Source organism: Vigna radiata, chromosome 10 (assembly GCF_000741045.1).
Source record: "Vigna radiata var. radiata cultivar VC1973A chromosome 10, Vradiata_ver6, whole genome shotgun sequence".
NCBI lineage: Eukaryota > Viridiplantae > Streptophyta > Magnoliopsida > Fabales > Fabaceae > Vigna > Vigna radiata.
In genome coordinates, this window is record NC_028360.1 from 5,903,682 (window position 1) to 5,910,458 (window position 6,777).

A 6,777-nucleotide genomic window follows, 5' to 3' on the forward strand; every position below is an offset into this window, starting at 1 on the left:
TAAATAAATTTTAAATCTTTAACAAATAATTTTTTTTTTTATATTTTAAGTATTTAATAATATTTTTATATTATTTATTTAATAAATTAAATATTTTATTCATGTTATTTGAGTCAAATATGTCGGTGAGTTAAAACATAATATAATGTTAAAAATTATAGATATTATATGTAAAAAAAACACACACATATAAACATTTTTCTAGAAATTTAGAACAAAATTTTACTATTTATTAAGTAATTTGAAAAGAAAAAAATATATTCAACCGCAAAAATAAGATTGAATCAAACTTATCTAAGAAAATATATCACAAGTTGAAATTTGAGTCATGTAAATGCTCCATTAATGAGCCATGTAAATGCTCCATTAATATAGAGAGAGAAAGAGAAAGATTGTTAAGGATAGTGGGGAGGTGTATGGTATTTTTGGAATAAAAGAAAATAGTGGAGAGATGTAGAATATTTTTGAAATAAATTAAAATAGTGGAGAGGTACAAGTCCCACTTTGAGAGGTGCAGGGAGCAACACCCTTTAAAGACTTGGATACCTTAGGGAATGTATCTTTTGATGACTTAAGCATAGAAACACACTTTTCACCCCTTTGGGAGTAGATTTGGGGATGCGAGAGCTCTCCTTTTCTCTTTCTAGGGTTTCTATCTCTTACATTCCATTGTAGACCTAGTTCTTCCATGACGATGGAGAACTAATGTTATTTGTTTTTTGGGAAAGATGTAACCTCTAAACTCTCTTCTATTTGAATTGGTTCTTGCTTTTTTCATTAATTTTTAGAGATATTCTTCTTTTATGTATGGCATAAATCTTATGATTTGTAAGTATCATGAGGAGATATCACACTCTTAAGGTTAGTGGATTTGGGGAAGATGACAATTCTCCTCTTCTCTCCCTAAGATTGGTATCATGAGATATCTATAAATCATGATCTGGGGAATTTTCTCAGGAGCAATATTACCTAGACATAAGGATAGGAGGATTGATTGCCTTTAAGCTTCTGTGCGAATGTAATGCATGATCAGTTGCAAGGGAGACAAGACATTATAAACTTGTAATTAGGAGTAGGTTCTTTTCACCAAGACATTGGGTTTAGGGTAAATTCGAAAGTGGCATTGATATTAATAAAGAAGATGAATTCGTTTATGCATGAGAGTGATTAGGTGAAATCTAAACCCTAACAACATATTCATCTCATATTATTAACATCATCCATTAACTTTTGTGTTTAACCTCAATTGATCAAATTGCATGCATATTTACTTTTATTGTTTTGCATTCAAAAACTCCAAAATATTGTTCTTATAGTCTTAATTGGTTAAGCAAAAGCACAACTGTCTAGTGTTGTGAGTCTCTCGGTAAAACGATACTTGGTCTTACCAGTTATTATTACTTGATACGATTCGGTACACTTTCCAGAGTCTTAACAAGTTTTTGGAGCCGTTGTCGGGGACTCATGGTATAACTATTCTATTTGTGTGATTCTTAACTGATTAGACTTTTTATCTTTTTATTTTTTTCTATCTTTCTATCTTTCTATCTATCTTTCTTTCTATCTATCTTTCTATTTTTATCTTTCCATTTTTATCTTTCTAAAAAAAAAGGAACAAAAAAAAATATCTTTTACTGTTTTTATTTTTTGGGCTAATTTTGTGCTCTAGTGCAGTGTTCTTTAGTGTATGCAGGATAAAATTTGTATTAGGAGCACAAGATCATCAAGAGGCAGATAAAAGAGGAGAACTGGTTCACCAACACCCTGAAGTGAAAAGTGATGAACCCAAACCTGACACACTAGTGAAATTCAAGAATAGGTTATGGGTTGTCAAGACTATCAAAGCAAATGAAGTTCTTGAGATTGAGGATCCTTATTCTAGAAGAGTGAAGTTGGTAACAAGAAAATTGTTGAGACTTTGTTGGTGTCATGAAGGAAGGAGGACCACCAACATTAGAAATCCGGATTGGGCTTAATTAGGTCAAGGTAGTGACATTAAAGAAGCGCTTGCTGGGAGGCAACCCAGTTTCTAACTTTTTCTTTTTAATTGATTATTTGTGTGATTTGGATTTGATTTTTTTTTGTGTTTGAGTTTTTTAGGTTAAATGCTGCTTCTGATGGTAGTGATGATAACATCTACTAATGGATGTTTCTACAACATCTACTGATGGATGTTGCTATGAAAGAGGACGGTGAATAGACATCTACTGATGGATGTCACTGACAACATTTACTGATGAATGCTACTGGGATAGCATCTACTTAGGGATGTTTGAAAGTTTAAGTATCTACTGAAGGATACAGGAAGGTACACCTACTGATGGGTGTTGGTAAGGATTGCACTTACTGATGGGTGCTAGAAAGATTTTGGGTCAGACTCGTGACGTTAAACAAGCACTACCTGGGAGGAAACCCAGTTTAATGATTTACTTTGTTGCATGTTTTAATATTTTTTTAGTTGCATTTAGGGCTTAATTGTTGCAAAGGTGAGTAAAGTGAGTGGGAATTGCATGAAAATTAAAATTTGAAAGTTGAACTTGAGGGTTATAGGGTCAAAGATGTTTGAAGCAAAGCAAAAAGGGGAAAAAAGCCAACTCGCGCTCACCGCTGAGCGGTGGCTTCACTGAGGGCTCAAGTGGTTTTTAAAGTTGGGCTTAGCTTTCTTGGCCCATTGCACGATTTTTATACCCCTTAGGGCTCATCCAAGTGTCCACTCCTAGATCCCCAACCTCTCTTTCACTTTCAAACACTCTCCAAATGCTCTCCCATCGCTTCTCCTATCATCCCACTTCTAGAAAACCCATTCTCCATCACTTTTGCATCATTCCATCATCAAAGTTTGGGGTTTTCTTGAGAGCTTTGCACTTGGATTACATTCATCATCATTCAACAAGCACTTTGCACACATTCAAGGGATCTCCACCCAAGTAAGTCATGCATTTTACATTCTAGGGTTTCTAAAGCATGAATTTATATGAGATTGATTGTTCAAGCATGAAAGATTAGGGGACAGGTTATCACTGTTGAGATGATCATAGACATGTACGATACACCTTCTGCACATAGGTGGACTATGGATGAATTTAATAATGTGGTGGCTTGGCATGCAGGGCAGTGGATCTGGAGTAGCTGAAGCTCTAGAGATGGACGAAAATGATGATGATGATGAAGACTTTGAAGATGTGGAAGACGGAGACGAGGAGGACTTTGATGATAGCATGGGCTGAGGAGATGAGATAACATCTACTGATGGATGCTATCTGCACTAGAACATGACTTTTCTATCTTTTGTTTTTGTATTTTGAAACTTATTTGCTTTTGTTAGTAGTTTAAGGTTTGTTGTACTTAGTTGAAAACTTATATCTGATGCAATGGTTTGACTATTGATTTTGCATGATTAGTATTGCTTGATGATGCTTGTTATTGATTAATGTTGAGATTGTGCACTATATGCTGATATAAAGGTGGGTGTTCAAAAGTTATGTGAACAGATGCATGATGTTGTGATTGTGAGTATGATGCTAAGCAGGGTCTTTATCTGGGTTATTTGGAATATTGAGCGAAGCTTATATGTGAGGTTTTGAGCTCCAGAGTTTTTGTTGATATGATTGTTATCTACTTGAAAGCATGAGTGATTTTGCCCAAGTTTCTATGATTGACTGAATTGCATGTATGTGTCATATGATCAAGGCCAATGCATAAATTTTCGTCCCAATTAAAAAGAGCACAATGTGTTCTACCCTTTTTGAACCTAAGCCTTAAATAGGATGTGAAAACCCTTTTTGAAAATATTTACCTTGAGTTAAGTTGAGCATTATTGTATGGTATTGATAAAGGTTCAAGTTTGGGGTTGCTGGGAAAGTTGAAAAAGAAAAGATAAGCATTGAGCTAAAATGTTGAGCAAAGCTTGAAAAGAAAGAAAAGCATGAAAAGATAGAAAAGATAAAATGAAGAAAGATAAGCTCAATGCAAAAAGGGGAAAGTTGGGAATGAGTGAGATTGATTATTACAGAGAGTTTATGCTTGAATTGAAAATGTGAATAACTCTCTACACTCAAGGATTTTGTGATCTAGAAAAACCATTTTTTTTGTTAGCCCAACCTCATTATAAACCATAAAAAGTCCTTGTGATGACATATGTGTGTGAGCAAGTTTGATTGTGGTAAATGAAAGACAATTTTTTTTATGTGACATGTGGATAGTAGAGGGAAGGAGTGACTTTTTGAAACACTTGTGTGATTAAGTGAAACACTTTATCTGGTGAGGAATGATTCCATGAATTCATGATTACATTTATGCTTACTAAACTGACCATTCATGAGAATAACATCTGTTGGATATTATGTGACTATGTGAACACCATGATGAGTTATTGTGAATCAAGGCATGTGTACATCTTGACTAAATTCTATTGATGAGCTTATTTGAGTGATTACTTGTCTTGAAAGAAATTTTTTTGGAAAAAGTTGAACCATTGTGATGATTAATGGAAGACTAAGTTTCATCTTGTTTGCTTGAGGGCAAGCAAAGTTCTAAGTTTGGGGTTGTGATAACGGTTCAAAAACCGTTATTTTTATACTTAATTTTAATATCAAATGCATCCTTTTTGACTTAGAAACTTGCTTAGACTCATGATTTTGCTTTAGTTTTGTCAATAAGAGAGTTAAGGATATACTTGATGATTTTATTACTAAATTCTCTTGATTTTGTAGGTTTTTGGAATTATTTGAAAGAAAGGTTGAAGTATCAAGGAGTTGTAGTGCAAAAAAGTCAACCAGAATGCATAAAAGTCAACCAGTCAACCAGTCAACCAAAATGCTGAAAAAGTCAAATAGAGGGAGTTTTGGGCCAGTTTCTGAGATTTTTATGATCTGTTTTGGGCCTGGACTCATTTTCTGTTACTTTTATGTCCTATTTAAAGACCTGAACACCTTAGGGAATGTATCTTTTGATGGTTTAAGCATAGAAACACACTTTTCACCCCTTTGGGGGCAGATTTGGGGATGCGAGAGCTCCCCTATTCCCTTTCTAGGGTTTCTATCTCTTCCGTTCCATTGTACACCTAGTTCTTCCATGAAGATGGAGAACTAATCTGGTTTGTTGTTGGGGAAAGATGTAACCTCTAAACTCTCTTGTATTTGAATTGATTCTTGCTTCTTTCATTAATTGTTAGAGATATTTTTCTTTTATGTATGACATAAATCTTATGATTTATAAGTATCATGAGGAGATATCACACTCCTAGGGTTGGTGGATTTGGGGAAGATTAAAATTCTCCTCTTCTCTCCCTAGGATTGGTATCATGAGATATCTACAAATCATGATTTGGGGAATTCTCTCGGAAGAAATATTACATAGACATAGGGATAGGAGGACCGATTGCCTTTAAGATTTTGTGCGAATGTAATGCATGATCAATTGCTAAGGAGACAAGACATTGTAAACTAGTAATTAGGAGTAGGCTCTTTTCACCAAGACATTGGGTTTAGGGTAAATTAGAAAGTGACATTGGCATAGAAAAGATGAATTCGTTTATGCATGAGAGTGATTAGGTGAAATCTAAACCCGAACAACATATTCATCTCATATTATTTTTATCATCCGTCCACTTTTGTGTTTAACCTCAATTGATCAAATTGCATGCATATTTACTTTTATTGTTTTGCATTCAAAAACCCCAAAATATTGTTCTTATAGTCTTAATTGGTTAAGCAAAAGCACAACTATTTAGTGTCGTGAGTCTCTTGGGAAAACGATACTTGGTCTTACCACTTATTATTACTTGATACGATTCGGTACACTTGCCGGAGTCTTAAAATCTACGGGCACGAGTTTTTTTCTCATCCCTAGTTAAGATTGAGAGATAGATGTGTTTTGAGGAGATTGGCTAGAAGATGGTAAAGGGATAGAAGATGTTATCTCAGACACATTAGATAGTGTAATCTTAGACGCTTGTCGTAAGGACTGTCTAATTACTTATTTCTTTAAATATTATGGGACACTTTTCAACTTTCTTTTTCAGTATTTTAACACCACGTCCATCATTAGAGTCTGAGTTTTCTTCAAGACATACCTTAGTAGATGAAGGCTTTCTCATTTTTATTTTCATCTTCTCTTTTGACATTATTAGTCAATGATGTTTGTTGGATGCTTGATAACGGTCTAAAAACCGTTATTTTCATACTTAAATTTGATATCAAAACACACACTTTATGGCTTAGAATGAGCTTAAAATCAAGTAAAACTCTTAGTTGAGTCATGAGAAAGTCAAAAGTTTGGTTTAGAGATATTATGCTTGTTTTTAAATTGTTTTGCAGGGTTTTAAAATGAATTGAAGATGGAAGTGAAGTAAGGTGGACTTAGACCCATGAAAGAGGAAGAAAAAGGATGAAAAAGGAATAAAGTGAACCGCTGAGCGCTAGAATGGACCGTTGAGCGTCCAGAGCGATCAAGGGTTAACCGCTCAACGGTAGAACTGACCGCTGAGCGGTCCAATGGCTAAAGGGGAAACCGCTGAGCGATTTACTTAGATGCTTGGGCGGTTGTTTGTTTTTATTAGCCTAGATTCTATATTCTTTTTGTTATCTTTTTGGCTTATATATAACCCCAATGCGAATCAAAACTCAATCTTTTGGCAGAGAGAAACGTCCAAAGCTATTCCACACATCTTGGAGGAGGTTCCTTAGATGCTTAGGCTCTAATCTACCAAGTTTAGGGTTATTTCTTCCATTCTTTCATTGTATTTCATCTAGTTTCACCATGATTATGGTGAACTAA